The following is a 16,068-nucleotide window of genomic DNA, read 5'->3' as shown; positions in this document are numbered from 1 at the left end:
AGGGAGCTGAGCCCCTTTGGTCCTTCCCATCTTCCTCCTTCCAGGAACTGAGAGGCAAGGGTTGGAATGCCAGCAGCCACCTTGTGTCACCTTGAGAGTGAGTGGAAACCGTCATTGAACAGTGAAGCCGCCCTCCACTCCTGGGATCTCTGCCTCCCGACTTTGTGTGTAAGAGACAGACACTCACAACTCCATTCAAATTGACTCTGTTTCACACAAGATCCATCTTCCTGAAAACCTGCTTGGCAAATAAAATTTTCACTCATTGACTTCCACACAGAGGATTCTCAGTCCTAAACAAGTTTCCTTAAAATATCCTGTGCAAATCATATTCTTACAATTCTAGTCACGGTTCCCCATTGACTTACTGTATGGATCTTGGAGATGCCTGTGATAGGCAGTATTCAGCGGGCAGAGACATCTAACCAGGGTTGTTTTGAGATTTTCAAATTTGTCACTCCTCACTCGGTTGGGTAATGACTAGTAAACAACACTTGAAAGTCCCAAAGAGCCACTTGAAAGAGAAGAATCTTTTTTGTAAGATCAGTGTAATTCCTACCCCTGATGTGTTTTGTGACCTTGCATTTCTTAGAGCAGTGCCTGGCTGAGGACATCTGCCCTGGAGGGTGCCTGGGGACTTTCATTCCAATGGCAAGAGATGGCATCCTCCCTAGTACATTCATGGCCTGACATGGTGTTAATAAGCATTTAGCAAGGGTCTGAGGTCGCGTCCATTTAGGAAGAGTGCTCACACAGATGTCACTGATCCAGGCCTCCCCTGCTTCCCCCTACCCTTAGGACTCCTGGGTGAGCGAGCCCAGGCGACCTCGGCTGCACGGCCGGACACACTGGGAGGTGCTAGGTTAGGGCACCGCTTCTTCCAAAGACCCAGCTTCATTTCATTACAGACCAGGGGGCACTGTGCTGGGCTCTGGGGAGGCTCTGCTGGAATCCCCCAGGACCTGGTTTTAGAAGGAGCCCCGGGGCAAGGAAGGCGTAAGGCACAGTGCCAGGGCCGGGTACCGGCTAGAACGGCGAGTCCGGCCAGAGCAGGGCTAATTAGAAGGCAGAGGGCTTAGCTGCCAGAAGGACTGGTACCCCCAGCCCCGCCCCGCCCACTCCCAGGTGGATGGGAGGAGGATGGGCAGGGCCAGAGAGGAAGTGACCTCGGCAGGTGGGAAGGGGCGGGGCCTGCGCTGCCCAGGAGCGGGAGGGGAGGGGCAGGAGGGAGGGCCCTGCGGGGACGGGCAGCGAAGGAGAGATGCTTCTTCCTTCCTGCTGCTTCCAAGTCTTGTAATAAAAAGAGAGGTTGGGGGTGGTGGAGTTAAGTGTGGGACTCTTGATCTCTGGGTCATAAGTTCGAGCCTCTTCTTGGGTGTAGAGATTACCTAAAATAAAATCTTAAGAGAATGGGGCACCTGGGTGGCTCAGTCAGTGAAGCGTCTGCCTTTGGCTCAGGTCATGATCTCAGGGTCCTGGGATGGAGCCCGGGAGCCCTGCCTTGGGCTTCGTGCTCAGCAGGGAGCCTGCTTCTCCCTCTGCCCCTCCCCCAGCTTGTGCTCACCTGCTCACTCTCTGTCAAATACATAAATGAAAAATTTTTTAAGATTTTATTTATTTATTCATGAGAGACACACACACAGAGAGAGAGAGAAACAGAGAGAGAGAGAGAGAGGCAGAGACACAACAGGCAGAGGAAGAAGCAGGCTCCATGCAGGGAGCCTGACATGGGACTCCATTCCGGGTCTCCAGGATCAGGCCCTGGGCTGAAGGCAGCGCTAAACCGCTGAGCCACCCTGGCTGCCCAATAAATGAAATCTTAAAAAAAAAGAAAAAAGAAATCTTAAGTGGTACCTGGGTGATTCAGTGGTTGAGCGTCTGCCTTTGGCTCAGGTTGCAATCCAGGGGCCTCACATCCGGCTCCCCGCAGGGAGCCTCCCCCTCCACTTGTGTCTCTGCCTCTCCTAAATAAATAAATAAATAAATAGGAAAAAAGAGAGTGGGCAGGCAGGATTGGGAGGTGGGCACCTCTACCTAGAGGCAAATTTAGTGATTTCAGGGCAGCAACTGGAACTGAGCATCCTCTGAGCTCGAGTTTCCACTGCCACCTCACCCTAGTATCATTTTTTAAAAGTATAAAAGAAACAGATGAAATTAATTTTAATAATATATTTATTAACCGTAGATAGCCCAAATAGTATCATTTAAACATATATTCAATGTAAAAAGTATTTTTTTAAGATTTTACTTATTTATTCATAGACAGAGAGAGAGAGAGAGGCAGAGATACAGTCAGAGGGAGAAGCAGGCTCCATGCAGGGAGCCCGATGTGGGACTCATCCAGGGTCTCCAGGATCACACCCCAGGCTGCAGGCGGCGCCAAACGGCTGCGCCACCGGGGCTGCCCTCAATGTAAAAAGTCCTAATGAGATATTTTACATTTTTGTACTAAATCTTCAAAATCCAGTGTGTATTTTTTTTAAGCAGTTCTTTTTTTTTTAAGATTTTATTTATTTATTCATGATAGACACACAGAGAGAGAGGCAGAGACACAGGCAGAGGGAGAAGCAGGCATCATACAAAGAGCCTGACGTGGGACTCAATCCAGGGTCACCAGGATCACGCCCTGGGCTGCAGGCAGCACTAAACTGCTGCGCCACCGGGGCTGCCCAAATCCAATGTGTATTTAACACCTACACCATCTCTCAGTGTGGACACTAAATTTTCAATGGAAATTTTTTTTTTTTGTAACTTTATACCCAAGGCGGGGCTGGAACCCAGAGATCAGGAGTGTCACATGGTCTTCCAACTGAGGCAGCCAGGTGTTTATTTGAAATTCTTGATCTGTATTTTAGATTTTACAAGCACCTGGGGGGCTCAATGGGTTAAGTGTCTGCCTTTGGCTCAGGTCATGATCCCAGGATCCTGGGATTGAGCCCCACATCGGGTCTCTGCTCAATGGAGAATCTGCTTCTCTCTCTGCCTCTCTCCCTGCTTGGACTTTCTATCTCTATGCTAAAAATATAAATAAAATCTTTCTTAAAACATTAACAGTTGCACAATTTCCACTAATTTCAAGTGCTCAGTAGCCACACGGGCTGGTGGTGACTGCATGGGATAGCACTGAGCTAGGTAACCTCAGAAATTGTGCCTGTAAAGGGCAGCATGGCCTCGCGGGTGACTTCCTGGTGTTTATCTCCAGCCACACATCTCTGCACTGCGGACCTGCCAGTCTGGTGTCTACTCAAGTCTGCACTTGGATGTCTAATGGGTGCCTCAACCTGGCCTGCTCAAAACTGGGCTCCCCTCACCCCATGCCCCACCGCCCACCCCCAACTAGCAAGGCCAGTATTGACCCTCTTGGTTAAAGGCAACAACTCTCTTCCTGTTACTCCTGCCCAAGCCTTGGTACTCTCCTTGACTCCTTCCTCCCTCTCCTCCCTCCTCTCTGGCCGGGCAATAAATCCTGTCAGTCCTTCCTTCAGAACCTTTCCAGGATCCCAGCCGTTCTCACTGCGGGGCACCCTCCCCGGCCAGGCCGCAGCAGCTCTGCTGGGATCGGGATGCGCTCCGAGGATCTCCTTTGGTCTGGCAGTTCCTGGCCCTGCTCCTGCAGCCTGTTCCCCGGAGTGCTGCGGGGAAAACAAGTCCCACCAGTCCCTCCCGGGCTCAGAACCCTGCAGGGCTCCCGTCTCCTCCAGGAGAGGAGCCGGAGTCCTTACAGTGGCGTCCCCTCCTGCCTCTCCGCCCCCAGCTTCTCAGGCGCCTCCTCCGGGGCGTCCGGCCTCCCGGGCCCTCGGGCAGGGGGAGCACAGGAGGGCCGCCAGCCGCCTGCAGGACCGGCTCCCTCGGCCCATCGCAGGAGAGAGACGGCCGCTTCTGCGCGCTCCCTTCATCTCCTTCCCATAACCACCCGGCACGTCACGTATTGTGCTGATGCTACTCTAACCCTGCCCTGAAGTGCAGCTCCGGCGGACGGGGGGCGGGGGGTGTCCGCTGCTCCGTCCCCAGCGCCCAGATGGGTGCCCGAACCCCAAAGGCCTTCCATACACATTTACACGCGCGAACGAATGACTTCCAGGCAGGGAGAAAAGTTGGAGCAAATCCGGGGCAGCCGTTCCCTCCCGAGGCCTGGAGCTGCGGGGGGCGGCGGGTGCAGACCTGCACCGGCTGCGGGGGGCGGGGGGGCTGCCGCGGGGCCCAGGGAACCCGGCCGACCAGGGGGTCGGGGAACTCGGAAAGAGCAGAGCGCGTCTTTAAACGCAAAGTGGGGGCTCGTTTCGGGGGATCCCAAAGGACGCACGGCCCCGGGGGCCGGGCTTTGTCCCCGGAGGAGCCGCGCACCCGGCCGCGCGCGCCGCACGCCCCGGCCCGGCTGGACCCCCGCCCACGGAGGCCCGGGCAGCCGGGGGGGGGGGGGCGGGGGGCGGCGAGGCCAGGGGGCGGCCCAGGTCGCGTAGGCGCCTACATCCGCTCGGTCTTCCATCCCGCCTGGGCCTCTGGGGGCGCCCTGGCCGAGCCGCGCCTTTCGGAGCGCGGGGCCGGAGAGCCGGGCGCGGGGAGGGGGAGGGCCCCGGGGGGCGGGGAGGGGGCCCCCGCGGTGCTCACAAAGAAGCGCGTCTTCCCGGGGCGCGCGGGAGCCCCGCCAGGCTTCCCAGCTCCGGGCCGCCTGACCCCGGAGTGGCCCGGGATTTATTTATCTTGGCGGAGGAAGGCGGGGCCTCTGTCTGGGAGACGAAAATCTTTCCAGGAAGTTTGTACCTATTAATACTTGAGTTCCTGGCAGCTGCTGGCAGCGCGGGGGGCGGGGGGCCAGCCTGCCCGGTCCGTGGGAGACAGGGCCGCGGACGCGCGTGGGGCGCGGGCTCTCGGGGGCGGCGCGCCCGAGGGGGGAGGGGACCGGGGCCGCGACGGCGGCGGAGGGGGCGGGGAGGGCCCCTGGGCCGCGGCCGTGGGCGCCGAGCGGGCGGGGCGCAGGAGCGGCGGCCCCGGGAGCCCCGGCTGGGAAGGACGGCCCGCGTTCCCGGGGCGCTGGCGGCCGTGAGGCCCGGAGCCCCGACGAGGTCCGGAGCTCGTCGTCACCTCGGTGCGGCCCCCGACCCGAGCGCGCTGCGCAGCCTCCTGGCAAGCTTCTCGTTAGCGCCAATCTGCAGAAGGTAAAATGGGAGCTCAGAGAAGTTTATAAGCTGCTCGGGTCACAGCGCTGCTCCCCAGGCCAGGTACCAGATTGCTGAGCAGGTACCAGATTTAGGACTTGCAAGACAGAGCCCCTTGGAAGCAAGTGCAACAGTGCTCCTCCTACAGCGTCAGCCGACAGACTCGCCCCCCGAAGGGGACAGAGGAACAAGTGCCCAGGCGGCCCACCCGCGCCACCCCGGGGCTTTGCGGTGTTGGGACTCCCGTTCGGCCGCCGCAGAGGCGCCTGCTCAGGGTTTCAGCCAATCACACATCTGGAACACTGCTCATTTTGCCAAATTTATTTTTAATACCAGTCAGGTGCACAGGCAGGTAAGATTTGTAGCGGTTGTCACAGCCACCTCTGGAGTGTGGGCGCCCCGCAGCTGTCCTCGGGGTGACACGGGAAGTCCTCACGCATAGTGGCATCACACGGTCTCTTCCCTGGCATTCCTGGTATTCCGAAGGCGGTGGTGGACACCAGGGCACCCTTCCCACTCAGGGGTATCAGCCTCACTTGCTCAGGGACTCTGTCCCACTCTGCATGGAGGTAGGTCACTAGTGAGGCGCCAAACGTGCAGGCACTTGGACAAAGGGAAGTTTGTCTCATGAACCTTTTCACTACGGTGGCCAGGGTCCCCTCCTCGACACCCCTCTGGTCCCCGCCTCAGCCACCCGGTTGCTCCCAGGTGGCCAGCGGACAGGAGACAAGGATGTGACAGACCAGAGGCTTCAAGATAGGACTTGCTGACCAGAAAGTCTTCCCGGACCCGCCCTCCTAAGAAGACTCCTCAGAGGGGAGTCCCCGGAGGAGCGTTGGCGCAGAGAACTGGCTGCCTGGGGAGCTGCGTCCCTGGGGCACCAGGCTTGGTGATCAGTGGAGGAATCTCAGCAGGGGAGGCGTTTTGGAAGCTTAAGTTCTCAAGCGTGCCTGCCCCCCCCACCCCACCCCCGCCCCGCCCCAGAGCTCTCTTTCCCTAGCCTGAGCCATATCCCCAAAACCCTGCTTCTGTTTGCATTCATGCTGCCAACAGTTCTGTCCGGGGGGTCCGTGAAACAAATGCCCTCTCCCCAGCTTGGGTGGGCCAGGCCTGCCAGCTGCCTCCACTTTGGGCTGCAGAAAGCCTGCCAGGCTGCCCTGTGCAGGGGCCTGGAAGCATGACTGGTAGCATCAGCTATTTTAATGCAGAGTTAGGCACACAATCCTTGCTAAAAATAAATACAAAGGAAAACCCTAAAGTAGCTAAGCCTATTTCAATACCTTTTCTTTTTCTTGTTCCTGGTTCTTTTGTCTTCCCCTTGCAAGTTGGGAGCTGCATTTCACACAGGGCCCACCCTGAGTGTTGTCAGGGTTCCCACCCATGTCCTGTGCACACACAGCCCAAACTTGATCAGAGTTGGAGGAAATAGAGGGAAAAGAAGAGAGAAGATCCAACAGCCATTTTTTTTTGAGTGCCATTTATATTAAATGGAATGGTGGCGTCACTTCTGAGACATGATAACTAAAAGGAGCTAGGGGTGATGGGCCCTATTCCCACCAACCCCCTTCCAGCTCTGCACAGCCCTCCATGAGGGAATGAATGTTTGCAAAGCACATTCTTAAGAAATGGCTCGCAGAATGCCCTCCCCTGAGGGGCAGAACAATCCAAGTGCCTTTGGGCTCCTGGGGCATTACTGCTTACGTTTTCAGAAAGGAAATACAGGGGAGGAAATTTTTTTCCTCTCCTCCTAGGTTCCTTGGCTGGTCTGGTAATCAGATTGACATAAGATAGATTAACAGGAGAAAAACTAATTTAATTATGTATGTTCAGGGGTCAGTGGAGGCTTCCCCGTGTTCCAGGGTGAGGGAAGGGGATGAGAGCTGCACTCCAGAAGGGTGGTGGGTGATTCATGGGGCAAGAAGAGCAGGTGTTTGGTAATTAGGTGGTTGCCCTCATACAGTTAGGTCTTTCAGATAAAAAGTTATCTCTGTTAACAGCTCTCTTTCTGGGCCAGGCCCCCTATCTAAAAATTTTTAGATAGTTAAGGGGGAGGTAAAAGTTTTTCTTGAGTCTGCTGGGTTTTAACTGCCTTCAGCTCAAAATAATAGACAAACCAAGGTGGCATATTTTGAGGTCCAGTATTTTGCTCCCCATCAGAAGCAAAGGGGGCAGACACCTTTGGGGTTTCCACCATTCAATTAAACAAGGAGGCCGGGGCACCTGGGTGGCTCAGGTCGTGATCCCAGGGTCCTGGGATTGAGCCCCACATCTAGCTTCCCATGAGGAGTCTGCTTCTCCCTCTGCCTGTGTCTCTGCCTCCCTGTGTCTCTCATGGCTAAATAAATAAAATCTTAAAAAAAAAAAAAAAAACTTTAAAAAATTAAACAAGGAGGCCACTACACTGATGTGGCTCTAATGCCAGGAGGGGGGGCTATGTAAGCAAACCAAAATCCAAGTCTGTAAATGCCTCAAGGTCACGAAATCAAAGGGAGAACAACAATCACAAAGCCAAGTAGGCTTAAGCTATAGCCAAGTAAATGATTGCCTTTCTTTGATCTGTACTTTCTCTATATAAGTCCTGCCCTTGGCTCCTGGCGGAGCACTCCTAACCGCTTCCTGTTGGGCATGTTCCAGTCCAAACAATTTTTGTTTAAATAAATTCTTAAAATGCCTCCTTTTTTTTTTTTTTTTTTGAACCCAACCTGGACTGGAATCAGTCTTTTCTATATTTCTAGGGACTGAGCCACATCCATTCCATATGGGGTCAAGGAGGTAGTGCCTACCTGGTATGTCATTAGAAGTTTTTAATGCCCTCCCCCGCCCCCTTCCCCCAGGTTGATAGGATCAGGGGTGGGCCCTTGCTGCCATCAGGGCCTCTTCCCTAGAAATTGGCACAGGGAAGGGAAGGAAGGAGAGTGACAAAGTCCAACATCTGGCTGCCCTTTCAATGGGTTTCTGTTCACTCCCTTTTTTCTAGAATATGGGTCAATAGGCAAGTATGCTTATTTCTTTGCATAATTTTTTTTCAAAGATTTTTATTTTTTATTTTTTTATATATATATATTTTTAATTTTTTATTTATTTATGATAGTCACAGAGAGAGAGAGAGAGAGAGAGAGGCAGAGACACAGGCAGAGGGAGAAGCAGGCTCCATGCACCGGGAGCCCGATGTGGGATTCGATCCCGGGTCTCCAGGATTGTGCCCTGGGCCAAAGGCAGGTGCCAAACCTCTGTGCCACCCAGGGATCCCCTCAAAGATTTTTATTTTTAAAGTAATGTCTACACTCAATTTGGGGCTCCAACTCACAACCTCAAGATCAAGAGTTCCATGCTCTACTGACTGAGCCAGCCAGGCACCCCTGGATTTTTTTTTGCACATCTCCTAATATTTTTTTATAGACAAATGGACATCTTATTTTATTTTATTTTAAGATTTTATTTATTTATTCATAGAGACACGGGGGGGGGGGGGCAGAGGCACAGGCAGAGGGAGAAGCAGGCTCCATGCTGGGAGCCTGACGTGGGACTTGATCCAGGGTCCCCAGGCTGCAGGCAACGCTAAACCGCTGTGCCACTGGGGCTGCCCATCTTATTTTATTTTATTACTTTGTTTGGTGTTTTTTTTTTTTAATGGGCATCTGATTTTTCTAAAGATCTTATTTATTTATTTGAGAAACAGAGAGAGCACCTGTGCAAAGGGGGAGGGAGAGGGACAAGCATAAGGCCCTGAGATCATGACCTGAGCTGAAACCAAGAGTGAAAATGCTTAAGTGATTGAGCCCCCCAGGCGCCCCACAAATGGACGTTCTAGCTAACATGTCATCCCAGGTCTGGTCTGGATTCTGGCCTGTCCCGGTGCCATGGTTGCAGTTGGGTTTTGCGAGTTCATTGGCTTGCTTAGAGGAATCCTGTGGAGTGTATCCCCACAGTGTGGAGGTGCTACTATCTGCTCATTTTGTCTTCTTGTTTTGACTTTTTTTTTTTTTTTTTTAAGATTTTATTTCTTTATTCATGAGAGACACAGAGTGAGAGAGGCAGAGACACAGGTAGAGGGAGAAGCAGGGAGCCTGACGTGGGACTTGATTCTGGGTCTCCAGGATCACAACCTAGGCCGAAGGCGGCGCTAAACCGCTGAGCCACCCAGGCTGCCCTTGTTTTGACTTTTAAGACTTTTCTAGAGGCTGTCCCTGTGAGTCTGCAATTAGTCAAAGGTTGTCGCCAAACGTTTTGCGCCAGGAAGGCTCTTACCTTCTGCTGTGAGAACTGTGTGTACATCAGGGGAATGCATTCAAAGTTTAGGCAGTTTGATGCGTTGGACCCAGGTTTGCTTCCTACCAGGCTTTTCGTATCTTGTCTGCATGCGTGCAAGGCATGCCACTCAACTGGGTGTGTGTGGAGAGCTGCGGCCCTCTCTGAGCTCTCCTGAGTGTGGCACGGCCTTGCACATGCACACAACCATCCAGGCCACTCAGGATGTGATGAGGACTACCCTCGTGAGGCAGTCTCTTCTTCCTCTCTTCTCCAGGGGCCAGAGTGCAAGGTCATTAGTGACCAGCGGTAGGATTCTTATTGCCATGGCCAAGAAGGATGCCTGTGGGTTAGAGCCTCACACACAGCCTGGCAGCCTGAGCTTCACAGCTAAGGTACTAAGGCCATGCTGGGGTCATCCTGCTCTCACAGGAAAAATATTTATGCTCTTGAACCAGCTCAACACAGCCTTGTCACTTCTTGTCACTAAGGGAGGGCAGAGGCCCTGGGGAAAGAAACCACAAAGACACAGTTCTCAGCCACAAAAAGCTCTGGCTCTGGGTGGGAAGGGAGCCAGGTAAACAGTTCTAGGACAATACCCCAGGTGCCCTAAGGAAGCTAGGTGCCCCATAGGTACATTTTCTAAGATTTGTGCTGTTTATTTTTTTTTAATTTTTATTTATTTATGATAGTCACAGAGAGAGAGAGAGAGAGAGGCAGAGACACAGGCAGAGGGAGAAGCAGGCTCCATGCACCGGGAGCCCAATGTGGGATTCGATCCCGGGTCTCCAGGATCGCGCCCTGGGCCAAAGGCAGGCGCTAAACCGCTGCGCCACCCAGGGATCCCGATCTGTGCTGTTTAAAAGATGATCTGAGACATAATGAAATGTCTGGAGTTTATTTGAGAGAAACTGACTTGGTTTGGGGGCACCCCATCTAGCAGACACACAGAAGCTCCAGGGAGCCGCGCAAAATCCAACTTTTATAGGAAGCAAGAGCAAGAAAGGTATTCGGGCAAAACAGCAGGTCGGGTGTGGCAAGGTCACTTTCCTTTAGGGAGTGACAGGGTCTGCTAGGCAGACGACCTCGTTAGTGCTGATCACGACGAGATCCCAGCAGACTGGTTTAAGATTCCATTTCTGCGACAGTGGACCTGGCATTGAGGTAAGTCCTGGTTTGGTGCCTGGATGCTGAGCACGAGGGGCTCCAGTCTGGGCCTCCTGCCTTGTTTCTGTCCTTTACAAGAGTATGTTACTCTGTTGTGATTCATTTAGTTTTTGCTTTTGTTCACATCACTTTTTCTAAGTATTTGACTTACTTATGTACTTGTGGGGTGTCTGACACATGCAAGGGCTGGGCAGACCAGGGACTGGTGTTACCTGATTAATGTTCAGCCACTGTGCAGTAGGGGCCTTCTGCCTCGTGTTGGGTCTTCTAATCCTTTCCAAAACTCCATGAAGGACACCCTTATCTCCGTTTTACAGAGGGGAGACAGGCTCAGGAAACACAAGGAGCTGCCCAAGGACAGTCAGCTTTTAGGGGTCTTTCTGGTTATCTATTGCTGGATAGTTAAATCATCCTGACTCAATGGCTTAAAAATAATACACTTCGGTTATGCCTCGCATTTTCTGTGGGTCAGGGGTTCAGGAGTGGCTTTGTTCTGGCTTTGGGTCTCTTGCGAAGTGGTTTGTAGTCAGGATGTGAACCTGGGCTGCAGTCGTCTGAAAGCTTGACTGGGGCCAAGGCTCGCTTCCCAGCCTGCTCACGCACGTGGCTGTTGGTGGGTGCCTCAGCCCCTCTACAAGGGCCTCTCCAAAGGTGGCTCTCGAGGCCTCACAACATGCCAGCTGGCATCTCCCACAGTAGTGCCATCGAGTGGGAGCCCCATGGAGACCGCAACACCCTTTACGACCCATCTCAGAAGTCATGTGTCAGGCCCACCACATCCTCCTGTTTATAAGTGAGTCACCAGGCACAGTCCCGCTTACACACCAGGGGAGGGGATTGTGCTCTGTCTTTTGAAGGGAAGCATGCCAAAGAATTGAGGGTATATTGTGAAGCCATTACAGGGCTGGGGCACCCGGGTGGCACAGTCGCCTAAATGTCTGACTCTTGTTTTTGGCTCAGGTCATGATCCCAGGGTCCTGAGATTCAGTCCCACATTGGGCTCCCCAGAGGGAGCCTGCTTCTCCCTCTGCCTATGTCTCTGCCTCTCTCTGTGTCAATCATGAATAAATAAATAAAATCCTTAAAAAATAAATAAATAAAGGGCTGACCCAGAGTTTTACCTTTAGTTTGCAGGACCCCAAGGCCCATGTTTTCATTTGGCCCCCTGGAGGTTTGTGGAGATAATTCTCAGGATGTGAGGTACTGGGGTGGGTCACAAGGTCTTCGCCCTCAGGATGCCCCCATCTGGACTTGTCATAAGGATAAGACTCCAGGAGGCAATATGGGCTCTGGCTTGATGCGTGTGAGTGGCCTTTAGAGCCAAGGTCAGAGGACAGCAGGGCCAGAGTGGGTCTGAGGGCCTGGGGCCAACCCATCAAGCTCCAGGGGGCTGGGCCTTCCTGAGTTGAGGTGAAGGGAGGGAGAAGGCATTCTGAACTAGAGCACCAGTGAGAATGAACTGGGAAAGAGGGAGCTGGTATGGCAGCCAGGGGAAGTTGAGAGGCCCCTGAAGTGAGGGGAGAGCCATGACCAGATCCAAGGGACTAGGGAGCAGTGGCCTCATGTCACTGCCTGCTTGCGGCTGGGGGTGTCTCATATGGGAACGGTGTGACCCTCAGCTGCCTGGGCCCCCACAGCAGGCTCAGACTTTCTTGTTGGGCCCCAACCAGGATAATGTAGCAACTGTCCCTTTCCTCTCATGGCTCTGGCTGACCCACTGGGGACAGGTGCTAGGCCTCACAGGCTGCTTTTCTCCCTGTCATCATAAAAGCTCCTCCCCTTTGGGGCTTGCAGGGCTCCTGGGCCTCATATTCCTGCAGTGTCTCCAAGCCCCACTCACCTCTGCTCACACTGGTCAGGGACCTGGATTATTGGGAAACCTTTCTACGCTGGGCCTCTGACTCCCACCACCATGTAGCTCCTGGGATGAGCCCTGTCCCTGAGAGGGGGGTCCTCTCTTGCCAGCTGTGGGGGGGTGGTGGTGACAAATGCCAGATGTACTATGGACGACACAGGGTGGGGGAGTAGGTCAGAAGTTGGGGGATGTTCCCCCGTCAGATGATCTGTTCTGGGTGGGGGAATGGTGCTCCCTGATGGGCAGTGTCAGCCGGAAGTTTCATTAGAGAAGACCCTGACACTGACAGGTGAAGAAGAGTAATGATGATGAATGTGGGGGAGCTGAACCATACATCCTGACGATCCAGGCCTCAAGAGAGGCTGCAGTGGGAAGCCCATCAGGCTCCTTGCTGCCCAGAGGTCTCTGGTTATCAAGGTAACTAGGACTGTTGTTGGGAGAAGGGCAGTGCTCTGGGGCATCGGTGCACCTTTGACTTTGGGCTGCTGCCCAGGGCGTGCAGGAATGGAGAGAGGAGGAAAGAGGAAGGGGAGGTTCCCGAGATCAGGCACCTGGGCTGCTTTGGTGAGAGGAGGGGGTGTGAAAGGGACTTTTCCTGGGATTGAGGGTGTTTTTATAGGAGGAGAGGAAAGGAAAGGAAGAGAAGAAGGATAACAAGTTCTCCTGGCTGATGGCTGGCTGCAGGGGGATACAAGGGGCCCTGTGGTAACTTCCAGAGCAGGCCCTGGAGGGAGCAAGTGAGGTCCCTGGGGAGAGGGAGGAGGGAGGAGGGAGGTCCCTCAGTGGCAGGGCCAGGGAGGGAGGGGGCTGCAGAAGTGCTCCCTCTCCTTCTGGGACATCTGTCCCTGTCCTATGCTTCCCACGGGGTCCTTGAGACCAACATGCCATCTCCACCCAAGTGAGTCCAGAGAAATGTCCAGTAAGTTGAGGAATGCGGTGTATGTGGGGGGGTAGGGGACAGCAGAGAGGAGTCGGGAATGGGCAGGGGTCCGCCCATCCCCAGGCCAGAGTCCCACTGAAGCACCCACTCCAGGCAGGGTTGGAGGCCCTCGCCAGCACACGAAAGCTGCCTGGCCAGTGAGGCTGCTCCCATGATGGTCTCCAGGTCTCTTCCAGCTGAGGCTTGCAGAGCAACCAAAGAATCTGTCCTAGAAAGTGGGGGTGTAGGATGTAGAGGCCTGCCGGTCCTCTGCAGCTGTTCAAGGCATAGTGGTGAGCTCCCAGCCAGCTCCCCACAATCCCACACCTGCCCTGGGCCTTGAAGGGGTTCAGAGCAAGTCTCCCCAAAATGTGCCACTTTGGCATGTGGACTACTTGGGGTGAAGGCAATCAGGACCCAGCAGACTCAGGAGAAAGTTCTGCCTCTCCCATAACTACCTAGAAGGATGTAAATTGTGGGTTCTTCCCAGAATCAGAATTATTACCAGAGATAAATTTTATCTGTGTGACCCATGTGTATGGCAGGGCAGACATCTCATTACCAAACATTGCCCCATGAATGGTGGTCCTCCACGTGGAGGCCCCGGGCCCCTCTCCATCCCTCAGCTCTAGATGGCACATGAGCCTGATTTTACCTTTTCTTTGAACCTCTCTGTATGTGGGGTTCCAGCAGGCACGGAATTAGATGGGATTGGTTTCTGTTCATCTGTCTCATGTCAGTGTGATTCTTAGACCTGCAGAAGAAACTCGGCAGGGTGGATAAACAATTTTCCTCCCCAACAGCCCTATATCTATTTTTACCAGGGAAGCTTGTCTCCTGGGTGGGCCGGATTTCTCTTTACCCAGTGTACTTAGAGGAGGGTCTGCTCGTGACGCCCCAGGCTTGTACTGATGGTCATGCAGGCAGCCCCGGGGTCGGTCCTCCTGGGCAGGAGGGGACCTGGCTCCCACCCTCCAATGCCTCGATTTGAAAATAAGGAACAAGGCAGTGTGTACCACTCTGGTGTATGCGTTCTCTGGGGAGGTCCACACACGGGGCTCCCAGGGATCCGGGCAGGAGACGGTGGCTCAGGGAGGGCCAGCGCCTACCCTGAGGTCACACGGCGACCCAGCGGGGTTCTCCCACGGGTGCCCTGGGGGCTCGGGCCGGGGCCGGGGACCTGCGCTCCGCCCTTCCCCGCCGGCAGCCCCGTGGGGGACCTCCGGGCACCGCCTCCCGGGCTCCTCCGACGAGGGCGACGGCGTCAGGGCGCCCTCCGGTGGCCGCCGCGCGCGGAGCTTGCAGCCGGGGCGGGGGGGGTGACTGCGGCCGGGGACCCCCGCGCAGGGGTGTCCGGGCCTCGCGGGCGCGTTTCCTTGCCAAAGGCATGTCTGCGCTGAAACCGACTTTGTGTAAAATCGATGAAATCGATATCGCCTCGTGGCTCCGTGAAGCGCCCCCGCGCCCCAGGCTGTGCGGAGTAGCGAGCGCGGGGCCCGCGGCACCGGAAACGCCGGCTATTGTGTCTGCGCGGGTCGGCGGCGGGCCCAGGGGGAGGCGGGGCCCCGCCCCCCGCGCCCAGGCCCCGCCCCCCGCGCCCAGGCCCCGCCCCCGCCCCTTTGTGCCGCGCGGCCCGCGGGTCCGCCGAGAACGCCGGCTGGCATCGCCCCGCGCGGCCGGACCCCAAGCCCGGGGCGCGAGGGGGGCACCTCCGCAGCCCGCGCCCCCCGCCCGCCCCGGCTGAGGCCCCGAGGTCGCGAAGGATAAACCCCTCGCCCCTCCGCGTTTTAAAAATCGCCTGCATCTGCCGAGCGCAGCCAGAGGCGCGGAGCCGGGCGGATGAAATGGGAGCCGAGGGCTGCGGGCGGCCGCCGCTGGGCACCGCGTCCCCTCCCGCTCCCGCTCCCGCTCCCGCTCCGGCTCCCGCGTGCTGTGGGGCGGCTGCGCTTGGCCTGGCCTTCCGGCCCGCGGGAGCCGAGCAGCCGGGCGGGGCGGGGGGGCCGAGGGTAGGGGCGTGGCGGGGGGCGAGCGGGGCAGCCCAGCAGCTCCCACGCGCGGGGGCGCGGTCCACGCAGGGGGCTCCGGGGGGTGGGGACGCGGGCGGGCGAGCGGGGGCGCCACACCAGGGTCGCTGTCTGCGCCCTGGCGCGTGGTGGAAGGGGTGGGGAGGAGGTGGCCGAGCACTGAGGACTGGAAGGATGGGGGTGGAGGGTGGGTCCTGAGCCTGGCAGGTGCCCGGAGGCTTCACCGGGCAAGGAGGAAACTCCCGGAGGAGCTGAGGCTGCACGTTGCGTGTCGGCTGGAGAGAAGTTGGCCAGGTGGGGTTGGGGTTGAGGAGGGGCACCCAGAGAGTAGAGAGGGCACCTGTGAAGTGGCTTCTCAGGACAGGGTGGAGAATGGTGAAATGGGTACCAGAGCTTACCGCCTGTAAAAAAGGCAGTTCACTGCAGATGGGCAGACAGTACATCCCCAGCCCGTGTTTGCACAGCTCCTCCCTGAGATGTGCTCACTAGTGGTCATGGTGATCTGCCTGGGGGGGGGGGGCTCCCAGTGGGAGTGTGCCAAGCCTTGTCCCCAACTACTTTGAAAACCCAGCAAAATTGTCTCCTGTAGTTGTCTCATCCCCTGACTTTCAATTTGGGTCCTGATAAAAATTTCTTGCTATGCCAGAGGCCCCTTGAAGTATCTGGGGCAATGGTAGGGACTCAGATGCTAGCAACAGG

At 55.8% G+C, this 16,068-nt stretch overlaps 1 long non-coding RNA gene across 1 annotated transcript; it reads right to left on the bottom strand.

Annotated features, from left to right (window-relative positions):
• Positions 1–11,560: 11,560 nt before the first annotated feature.
• On the bottom strand, positions 11,561–14,577 carry LOC102154903. The gene is made up of 3 exons (XR_005361673.1): positions 14,362–14,577; positions 14,001–14,099; positions 11,561–13,574 (listed from the first exon to the last, which is right to left on the bottom strand). It is a non-coding gene; the product is annotated as an uncharacterized LOC102154903 (long non-coding RNA).
• Between the last annotated feature and the right edge of the window lie 1,491 nt (positions 14,578–16,068).

The sequence above is a fragment of the Canis lupus genome, chromosome 7 (assembly GCF_011100685.1).
Source record: "Canis lupus familiaris isolate Mischka breed German Shepherd chromosome 7, alternate assembly UU_Cfam_GSD_1.0, whole genome shotgun sequence".
NCBI lineage: Eukaryota > Metazoa > Chordata > Mammalia > Carnivora > Canidae > Canis > Canis lupus.
This window is presented reverse-complemented; position numbering and strand designations above follow the sequence as displayed.